The sequence below is a fragment of the Cryptomeria japonica genome, chromosome 6, assembly GCF_030272615.1.
Source record: "Cryptomeria japonica chromosome 6, Sugi_1.0, whole genome shotgun sequence".
Taxonomy (NCBI): Eukaryota; Viridiplantae; Streptophyta; class Pinopsida; order Cupressales; family Cupressaceae; genus Cryptomeria; species Cryptomeria japonica.
The window spans coordinates 601,562,397-601,574,824 of record NC_081410.1 but is presented as its reverse complement, the minus strand read 5'-3'; positions in this window follow the sequence as shown (position 1 = coordinate 601,574,824).

Here is a 12,428-nt window from a genome sequence, read left to right as displayed (position 1 = left end):
TTTCCCTTTGGTTTCATTTAATTTCAATTAGTTTGAAGCAAGTTGTGCAAGATTTGGTGAAAACTGTCAAAAAACCCTCCAAATTGGGGTTTGTGGAGAGTTTCACTAAAATATGAAATACATTTTGTCATTTTGTGAAGCATTGTAAGACATTTTATCAAGATGTGTATTTGAGTCCTAATATGGTATAGGAGGTCACATTGTGCAAATATGCACATGGAAGGGTAAATAGGATGTAAAAGTTTGTTTTAAGTCCATCTAAATGTATTTCAAGTGCACAAGCAAAGATTACAGGTCATATTTATCAAAAAACCCTCCAAATTGGGGTCATATTTATCTAAATGTATTTCAAGTGTACAAACCCCAATTTGGAGGGTTTTTTGATAGTTTTCAAGTGATCAAGGATGTAAAAGTTTGTTTTAAGTCCTATTTACCCTTCCATGGCCATATTTGCACAATGTGACCTCCTAGACCATATTAGGACTCAAATACACATCTTGAGCAAATGTCTTACAATGCTTCACAAAATGACTCAAAATACATTAAAATGACCATATAAACTCAAATATGAGTGAAATGATTCATGGCATGATCTTTAATCTCCTGGTGTATGTTTGGGTTAGGTGCTCCTGCACCAACTATCTTGGTTCACCACTAGTGCTAGCTTCTTTTCCTTTTCTGGATGGTACAACAAAAGCTTTAAAAGTTGATTCAATCTTTTGAACACTGCCATCAAAACTATTTAGCTCATAGGCTGTCAACTTTACAATGATGGAGTCTAGGGATACCTTAGTCTTGTCTATTGATCTTAGCTCCTAAATAGTAGCAACCCTTATTGCATAGACCGGCAATAGGAATCTTAGGACTTTGCTTACCACAGTGGAATCTTCTATTTTACCACTTGCACTCTTGACATCTCCAACAATGGTTTTGAGTCTTATTCCATACTGTTGAATGGTCTCTATTGGTATTTTGGTATGGTTTTGTCATTGATGTCAACACCTACTGAAACACTAGCACTTTGGATATCCAACAACATTCACTGGCAAGCAAGTAACTATTGCATAGTTACTGGTATATAGGTATATTGCATAGTTACGAGTAGGATATAATGTTCACTGACACTTGGAGTGATATGGAAGACACTTGGTAATGTTGAAGACATCATGTGGACACTTTGTTTTGAAGAATTAATCATTGGTATATTCATATTTGCATATTTTCTTTTACCGGCAAATAGGTCCAGGGTTATCTAGGGTTACACCGGCAGGTTTATCTTTTCCAGATCAACATGGCACGCTATGGAGATGATTTATTATTGTTGTAAATGCATTAAGCTGGCATGTTTAATCGTTTATTGCACCAGATATTATATTGTATGTAAAATGTTTTTTATTGTAATATCTTGTAGAGCCAACCTACTAAAATTGATCTTAGGTTATGGTATAAATGTAAGATGTTATTTGTAAGATCGAGTGTGGAATGCAAAAAAGAATTGTGTGAAGGTATATGAGAGATTAAGAAGAGATATACACAAAGACAACATTTGAAGGTGAAGCTAGGTTTTTGTCGAAGCATATCAGCATTACACCGGTACTGAATCCAGCATATGAAGATGCTATTTTGTGTAGTACATTCTTGTTGGATTTAACCATTCAACTATAGTCAGTGTGACTCCCATTTTGTGATTGAGAAGTGAGCTCTAGGCTATTGGCCTTTTTGCATGTGCAGAATCCATTTATGTACACTTACTATCTACACTAGTATCATCTAATTATGGGTAAGGTTTCCCACCATGTTTTTTCCCCTTACAAGGTTTCCACGTACAAATATTGGTGTTATGTGTTGTGGATGACTCTATGTTTATGTTTCATGCATTAATCTCTATCGATATAGCAATTTATTGTTAACACTGTCTACCGGCACACTTAAGTGGTTTATCAGTATCAATCATTAAGTTGGTTAATTGGTTTTTGGTTTAAATTTATTAGACAACTGATTCACCCCCCCTCTCAGTTGTCTCTGAGACCTAACAATTCATATCAGAGCTTAGTCCTCTTTTGTAGAAGTTTAACAACTTGAGGAGATCCAATGTCTACTAATTATTTCAAGAAGGATAGTCCTAAACTTGAAGGAACCAACTATGGGATATGGAAGATCAAGATAGAGACACATCTGAATTGCATTGGTAAAGACATGTGGGAAGTTACAAAGAATGGTTATACTATTGGTGTAGCTGGTCAGACTGCTCCAACTACCTTAGCTAAAGATGAAGAGAATGATTGCAAAGCAAGAGAAGCACTTTTGAGTGCATTATTAGATCAACAAATCATGGGATTATCAGATAGGTCTACTACAAAAGCTATTTGTGATAATTTGGAAACACTAAATGAAGGAGATTCCATAGTCAAGATTGCAAAACTTGAAAACTTCCAAGTCAGGTATGAACATTTGAAAATGGAAGAAGATGAAAGGATTTCTACTTTTATGGAAAGAGTAAATGAAATTGTTTTGGGTATTAAATGTTGTGGAGGAACCTTGAGTGAGGATGAAATTGTTTCAAAAATCTTAAGAGGATTGCCAGCGGCATATAAAATGAAGGTTACTACTATAAATGCGTTGAGAATAATTCCTAATACATCAGTAACTAGGGATACATTGATTGGAAAACTTTCAGCCTTTGAAATTAAGGAATTTGGTCTTGTTGCTACTATAAAGACTAATTTGGCCTTTAAAGCATCAACATCATCTGCTCCATCATTTGACAAATCAGATTGGAAAGCCTTTTATGCAAGAGAACTTGAAGAAACCAGAAAGGAGAATGAAGAGCTTGAAGAAATTAAAGCACTATTTACAAGAAAAATGCCAAAAGGTCTAGTTGGAAGTAAGTATGAAGGTAAAGCACCCTTTAAATGTTTCAACTACAATAAGATTGGTCATATGGCTTCAAGATGCCCTGATAGACATGCTAGACTAAGAGAAGAAGCTAGAAGAACATACAAGCCTAATCCTGAATATCAAAGATACAAATTTAAGAACAACAAAGATAAATCCTGTTACAATGTTGATGAAGGTGTGATTGATGATTTTGATGAGGATCCAACAGAAAATGGATGGGTTTTTGTTGCTATAACAGAAGATCAACTGACACCTACTGCTCAACCGGTAGAACAAGCCCTAGCAGCTAAAGTTGAAGTAAAGGATGAATGGATCATTGACTCAGGATGCTCACATCATATGACAGGAGACAAAGGTAAATTATTGAACTTTCAAGAATACAATGGAGGTTTAGTAAGATTTGGAGATGACAGAGCCTGTTCAATCAAAGGTAAGGGTTCAATATCTCTTGATGGTAAGAATAACACTGACAATGTCTACTATGTTGAAGGATTAAAGCATAATCTTTTAAGTGTTGGTCAATTAGTTGAGAAATGATTTTAGTTACAATTTAAAAATAATAAATGCAAAATCATGAATAGAACTGGTTTGGAAATTGCAACCGGTAATCAGACTAAAGGTAATATCTTTCATTTGAATAACAGTGAAAAGGCATGCTTGATTGCACATATAGATGGAAGTTGGTTATGGCATAAGAGACTATGTCATGTAAACTTTGATTGCATGATAAAAATCAGTACTTCTAAGGCAGTTAGAGATCTACCTAAAATTGTGAAACCTCAGAATACAATTTGTAAGGAATGTCAATTTGGAAAACAAGTTAGAGCTAGTTTCAAAAGTATTCCAGAAAAATCCAATAATGCTCTTGATTTGATTCACACTGATTTATGTGGTCCAACTAGGACTAAAAGCTTACAAGGTGATAGATATTTCATGCTAATTATTGATGATTATTCTAGAATGTGTTGGGTTACTTTTCTCAGAGATAAATCAGAAGCCCTTGGAAAGTTCAAACTGTTCAAAGCAATGGTTGAGAATGAAACCGGTAAGAAAATCAAATGTTTAAGATCAGATCAAGGAGGAGAATTTACATCTAAGGACTTTAATACATTCTGTGAAGTGAATGGAATCAAAAGATAGTTATTAGCACCTCGGACACCACATCAGAATGGAGTTGTTGAAAGGAAAAACAAAACTATCTTGGATGTAGCAAGAAGTATGTTATCAGAAGCAAATCTACCACATGTGCATTGGAGAGAAGCAGTTAGCACTACTGTCTATACATTCAACAAAGTTCACATCAAAGGTGAAACTAGTAAGACCCCTCATGAACTATGGTTTGGTAATAGTCCTACCCTCAAGTTTTTTAGAATTTTTGGAAGTAAATGTTATATTAGAAGAGATGAGTATATTGGAAAATTTGATCCTAGAAGTGTTGAAGGAATATTACTTGGTTATTCATCTAAGAGAAAGACATATAGATGTTTTAATAAGAGATTGCAGAAAATTGTTGAGAGTACAAATGTAAGGATTGATGAACAATTTCGAGGAACTTCAAGGTATATAGTCTTTGAACCGACAACAGAAATTGTGACAAATGAACCTATACTAAATCTGCTAGTACAGAATGAAGATCTAGTTACCCTGGTATCATAAGAGGATTCCACAGTAATTGAAGAACAACAGTAAACTAAGACACCCCGGTATGTAAGATTGAATCATTCTGAAGATTAGATAATTGTAAACAAATTTAAAGGAGTTATGACAAGAGGAAGATTGGCAAATGAAGAGGTATGTCTTATTTCTCAAATTGAACCATTATCTATCAATGAGGCATGTAAAGATAAATTTTGGATTAAAGCTATGGAAGAAGAATTAGGAAAAATTGAGAAAAATAATACTTGGACATTAGTTCCCCGGCCTAAAGATAAAAATGTAATTGGAACCAAATGGGTATTTAGAAACAAACTTAATGAAGATGGTAAGATTGTCAGAAATAAAGAAAGACTAGTGTGTAAGGGATATTCTCAGAAAGAAGGAGTTGATTACAATGAAACCTTTGCACCGGTAGCCAGAATTGAGGTAGTCAGATTATTCTTGGCGTTTGTAGCTCACAAGGACTACAAAGTTTATCAAATGGATATTAAATGTGCATTTTTGAATGGAGATCTTGAAGAAGAAGTATATATTGAACAACCAGATGTATTTTCTTTGATAGATGATGTAGCTAGGAAATGTAGAAATCATCAAAGCAATGTAAACAATAGCCTAGTTCAATCACAAAAAATCAATTGCAATGATAACAATCCTAAAAACACTCAATAAAGACATGAAAACAAGACATCAATTCAAACACAAACCATTGCAAACTTGGATGTCTCCTTCATGTGGCTCCATTGTCCTTCTTTCTTCTTCAAATAGCTTTTTTTGTGGATCTCACCTTCAAGTGCATAAGCATGATGTGAAAGCAAGTAGACAAGACGATAGCGCAAGAATACTAGAAGCGTGATTGATTCGACCAAGGGATTTGATTGAAGAAATTCATCCAATTTATAGACAAATTGGAGAAATGACAAGATTGGCATGAAGAGATTCGAATGGAAATTTCAAATCAAGAATGACAAATATGACAAATTATGACAAATTGACACTTTTTATGCAAGATTGATTGATTGTCAATTATGACAAATTATGACAAATTTGCTATGTCATTCCCATGAAATTAGGAGAAATATAGGAGAAAATTGAAATTAGATGAATTAGAAATTAGGAAATTAGAAAATGAGGAAATTAGGAACTAGGAAATTTAGAAAATGAGGAAATTAGGAATTAAGTGAATTAATTAACAATTTTTCATTTATTAATTAATTCACAAAGAGGGAGGAATTAGTTAGCCAATTAAATAAACATTTAATTGTGACAATAAGACTTAGGAACTATTTAACCTAGAGGGGGAAATGACAAACAAGGTTAAATGACTAAATCATGAAACCCTAGAAGATGAATTAGAAAGCAAGGATGACAATTAGGTCTTGAAAAAAGATAATTGATGTCGATTCGATCATGATTCTGATTAACAAAGGACCAATGCTGATAAGTGATTTGATTGATAAATGCACCAATTGATGAGGAACACTGACTAATTGATCCAAATTGACATGATTGAGAAGGACGATGATCGATGTCAAATCGATCGCAAAATGACAAGATTGAAAATGACAACGATCGATGACAAATCGATCGCAAGTCGACAAGATTGAAAAGAGGACAAAACCCTAATTAGGATTGATGATGTCCAAAATGATGACAAATTAACATGCACATTGATGCAACAGGATAAGATCGATCAAAATCATGACTGAAGATTGTTATCGACAAGACCAAATTTGAAAGCGAGACAAATGAAGAATGCGGAAGAAAGACTCGATGCTCGCAAATAATAAAGACCAAGTGTGAATCATAGGAGAAATGTTAATGCGACGCAAAAACCCTAAAATAAGGCAATGCACAAATGTTAAAGTATGACTCCGCAAGCGTTGACCATTTTTAGACGTCTACAGATGACAATGATATGGTTTGCAGGTTAAGAAAAGCTCTGTATGGATTAAAACAAGCCCCAAGAGCTTGGTATGCAAGGTTGGATAAGTATCTTTTAAAGATTGGTTTTACTAAAGGAAATGCAGATAGCAATTTATATTACAAAATAACTAATGATGACATCTTGATTATTGAAGTATTTGTTGATGTTATAATCTTTGGAGGAGAAGATGGATTATGTAAGGAATTTTTTATATTAATGCAACAAGAATTTGAAATGTCTATGATTGGAGAAATAAAATTCTTTTTAGGATTGCAAATTTTATAGACTGATAAAGGTATATTGTTGAGTCAATCCAAGTACTTGAAAGAATTACTAAATAAATTTGGGATGGAGAACTCTGAACCGGTAAGCACACCTATGACTACAAATGACAAATTATCTCTAAGGGATAAATCTACTCTTGTTAATCCAACTAGATACAAATCTATGATAGGAGGTTTATTGCATTTGACACAAACCAGGCCTGATATTATGAATGCAGTATGTAATGTTTCTAGATTTCAAAGTAATCCTAGGGAAAATCATGAATCAGCAGTAAAAAGGATTTTCCGATACTTACAAAGCACAACAAATCTTGGATTATGGTATCCTAGAGATGAAAATTTTGACCTATGTGCATACACAGATGCAAATTGGGTAGGAGATGTGGATGATAGAAAAAGAACCACTGGAGGAGCATTCTTTCTTGGAAAGAGATTAGTTTCTTAGTTGAGTAAGAAACAGAGCTGTACATCTTTATCAACAACCAAATCAGAATATGTTGCAGCAACAACTAACTGTACATAGGTACTATGGCTTAAGCAAATGTTGAAAGACATAAAGGTAAAATGCAAGGAACCTATTACTATATATTGTGATAACACTGCAGAAATTGATATATCTAAGAATCTGGTATTACATTCTAAAACAAAATATGTTTCTATCAAACTGAATTTTCTAAGGGAAAAAGTTGAAGAAAAGGAGATAAAACTAGTTTATGTGAATACTAAAGAACAACTTGCAGATATTTTCACAAAACCTTTTCCTAAGGAGACCTTTGAATATCTCAGAGATCAGCTTGGAGTCATACCACCACCGGTAGAGACTTAGATAGTTGATGATTGTCATCAACCAGCAGAATTGAAAGACAAATCTTTTACTCCAGTCTTTTATGAGGAAGCTACTTCTTAGGGGGAGTAGTTAGTATATTGAATTGATTGGTATTTTGTATGAACCTAATTTTTGTAAATTTGGCATTTGATGTCAAAGGGGGAGAGATATATATGGAAAAACACATTATCTTTTGAAGAGAGATTGGTATTAAAGATTAATCTTTGGATAAACACATGTTGCTCCCAGGGGTAGAAATTGTTGTTTAAAGGAGATTGTTGGTTTTTGGTATTTGGCATTTCTGTTTTGGCACTTTGATGGTTTTTCCATCTTGTGTTGCCATCAATGCCAAAGGGGGAGATTGTTGGTATTTTGGTATGGTTTTGTCATTTATGTCAACACCTACTGAAACACTAACACTTTGGAGATCCAACAACATTCACCGACAAGCAAGTAACTATTGCACAATTACTGGTATATGGTTCACCGACAGGATATAATGTTCACCGGCACTTGGAATGATATGGAAGACACTTGGTAATGTCGAAGAAAACATGTGGACACTTTGTTTTGAATAATTAATCATTGGTATATTCATATTTGCATATTTGCTTTTACCGGCAAATAGGTCCAGGGTTATCTAGGGTTACACCGGTAGGTTTATCTTTTGTAGATCAACATGGCACGCTATGGAGATGATTTATTATTGTTGTAAATGCATTAAGCCGACATGTTTAATCGGTTATTGCATCGGATATTATATTGTATGTAAAATGTTTTTTATTGTAATATCTTGTAGAGCCGACCTACTAAAATTGGTCTTAAGTTATGGTATAAATGTAAGATCTTATTTGTAAGATCAAGTGTGGAATGCAAAAAAGAATTGTGTGAAGGTATATGCGAGATTAAGCAGATGTATACATGAAGACATCATTTGAAGGTGAAGCTAGGTTTTTGTAGAAGCATATTAGCATTACACCGGTACTGAATCTAGCATATGAAGATGCTATTTTGTGCAGTACATTCTTATTGGATTTAACCATCCAACTATAGTCAGTGTGACTCCCATTTTGTGATTGAGAAGTGAGCTCTAGGCTGTTTGCCTTTCTACATGTGCAGACCCCATTTATGTACACTTACTATCTACAGTAGTATCATTTGATTGTGGGTAAGGTTTCCCACTGTGGTTTTTCCCCTTACAGGGTTTCCACGTACAAATATTGGTGTTATGTGTTGTGGATGACTCTATGTTTATGTTTCATGCATTAATCTCTACCGATATAGCAATTTACTATTAACACTATCTATCGACACACTTAACTGGTTTACCGGTATTAATCATTAAGTTGGTTGATTGGTTTTTGGTTTAAATTTATTAGACAATTGATTCACCCCCCCCTCTCAGTTGTCTTCGAGACCTAAGAGTCTCACCTTCAACCATCCACATATCTTCAAACTTCCCTCTAAAGTTTTCTTCCTTAGCTTGTTTTACATACTCATCACCACCATAGATATTTCCAAGAGTATCCCATACCTCTTTAGGATTTACCTTATCTTGGACATCAATAAAACTCAATGTCAGATAAACTACAAACTAGAGCTTCCATGACTTGCCCATTCTCCTACATCTCTCTCTTTTGGTCATCGGTGAGAGTACCGGTATGGGCAACAGACATTCTCAACATAGCTCTAGTGTTGAGCACCCATGCTTCTGATGTATATCTTTATTCTGTCTTTCCATATGCTAAAATTTTCCCTATTAAAATTTGGACCTTCCCTCTTCATCATTAGACTGGGATCTTTACCTCAAGTGGTTAAGTTTATAGCAGAGAGGACCTAGAGGATGCTCTCATACCAATTGATAACACAATGATGAATGAGTAGTACCCAACTAGTACTCAGAGGGGGGTGAATCAGTATAGACAAAAACACACTCTTGAACAGGTTTGTCTGCAGACACTGTGCATTGACAGACAAACAGTGACATTGGTCCTCAAATAGAGTACAACCGGCAAAACCTAGAATAACTAAGACAAGCATAAACCAATTGACACTTATCTTCTCATACAATCTAACACTTCATTTCCTTTTCACCCTAATGCATGAAAAGGTAATCTACCATCAAAGATATACATATGAGCAATTAGATCAATAAGATTCACCACTTGACAGAAAACAACAAAGCATCACATGAAGAAGACATCACACATGACACACATATTTTTCACATGGAAACCCAATAGGGAAAAACCACGGTGGGCACGAATACCCACAAGCTTTTTTTTGAACTCTTTAGAAGTCCGCTCTATTAGGAGCCTTGTCTGGTTAAAAACTGATACAATAGGTTCTGTTAGGAACCAATCTTGTTAGGGATCACTTGGTTAAGGGATGGCTAGAATACCTAGTTAAGGGTTAAACCCTATTAAAGGTTACCTTGTTAGAGGATTTCAAGAACTCAATGGTTTTGAGTCACCCTGTTAAAGGATTTACAACAAGCCTATTAAAGATACCTTGTTAAGGGATTTATCAACTGTTGAAGTGGTTAGAGATCAACAGGTATTACAATGATCTGGTAATAGCACTCAATGCCAATGTAGATCTACTTAAGCTCCTCTTCACCTTCTATACTTACACTCTGCAGGTATCACTTTTCTCCTTTGGTCTGGCAAGAAACACGTATCCCTTCTCTTGGATACACACACACAACTATTGCCAACAACCTCAGAAAGAATCACAACATCGACCTTATAGGAAAACATATAGGTCGGTAGCATAAACCCTAAACCCTATAACCTATTATGTCAAGGAATTCAAACGGTTCAATCCTGATCGTTGAGCACACTACATTAAATGCAACAGTCTTGATCCAGTCTCCATCGTCCATTTTCCATCGATTTCATAGCGGTTGATAACCCATCATACATTATCACTATTTACAGACTTTGCACATTCCCGAGGTAGATAGGAACAATCTCCTTCATGCAAGATCCTTCACTCACACAAGGCTTATGTGGCAACATGATTTGTTCTTCGTTACCATGCTAACTCATCACACAAAGTCATCGGTTGAGCCACACAGGCTTGAAGCACTTCAACCAGAAACCCTAAAGTTGAGATTACCAACTGGTAGTCATATAGCGCTTCCATGTGTCGGTTCCCATAACCATATGTCGGTTCACCTTGAACAAGCACACCGCTTCACTTTGGCACAAATGCCAGTTCACAGTGTTATACTGATTCTCTTCTTTTCATCATATTGACATCAATGACAACACACAATGTCATTATATCCTCATACCAGTTCACATAATGCCAACAGTTGCTGAATCTAGGTGACATGTTTAAATGATGTTTTGGTGCGATCAGAGAGAGAATTTATTGGGAATGAGCAAAGTTCTTAGTAGAGTGAGCTAAGGGTTTGAAAGTGTATCAGATCGATGTGTGGTGATCATTCAATGATTGTAATTGATTGTAATGATCCATATGATGATTCTTATATTTAATGACAGTGCCAAACATACTAAAAGGGAGGGGGTGAATCAGTGTCTAACTGGTTAGCATAGTATTTAAACTTATTTATAACTTTGAAACCCAAAAAAATGTACCGATAAAAAAAAATTAATACAGTAAACACAAATAATAGAGACAGCATAGAAATGATGAATAATGATGAACAAAAAATACCCTAATAGGTACTGAGAGGGGGGGTGAATCAGTACAAACAAAAACTTCCCAAAAACTTATCAAGTTAAAACAATGCTAAGCGGTTGTCTTCATCACTGAAATTAACCATGGCAATACCAGTTAAACATAATAAGACTTCAGACAACTAAGCCAAAAATTGAATACTTCAAATAATATTCAACACTTGATAACTACTTCACCAGTATACTCATGCATGTGTTGTATCAGTAATACCATAACCATTAGCTTTGCATGCATATTCACCTAAACAAAGACTACTCAATCATCACATGAAAAATGCACAACTCATGACACTCATATTTTTCATGTGGAAACCCAAATGGGAAAAACCACAGTGGGGATGAATACCCACAAGCTTGTTTTTGAACTCTTTTGAAGCTCGCTCTGTTAGGAGCCTAGTCCATTTAAAGACTTTACAATAAGGTTCTATTAGGAACTGTTCCTGTTAAAGATCACTCAGTTAAGGGATGGCTATATACCCTATTAAAGGTTGAAACCCTGTTAAAGGTTGAAACCCTATTAAGGGTTACCTTGCTAGAGGATTTGAAGAACTCAATGATCTTGAGTCACCTGGTTAGAGGATTTTCAATAAGTCTGTTAAAGCTACTTGGCAAAGGGATTTTCCTACTATTGAAATAGTTAGAAGACAACAAGTAAAGCTCTGATCTGATAGGAACACTACATGCTAAGGCAGATCCTTTTCAGCTCCTCTACTCTGGAATCACACTCTACAATTTTCCACTCACTGGTTTGGAAAGTATCTCATCACTCAGATACAAACACAACATTTTCCAACATAAACGATAACAACCATCATCGACCTTATAGACAAAAATTAGATCGGTACCATAAACCCTAAACCCTAAACATTTTAGGTTTACAATTACAAGCAGTCCAATCATGACCGTTCAAACACTTTGCATAGAATAAAACAATCTCAAATAGATCACAAGTCATTCTGCATCATCCATTCTTCACCACATATGGAAATCAGTAACCCATCACATTCTCTTCACATACCACTAAGAATAATTTGCATTCCCGAGGTAGACATTTAATTCAATCGATCTTCACATGCAAGATCCTCAAGGAAATCCTTCACATGCACAAAACTGAAGTGGCATCTCGATCTCAT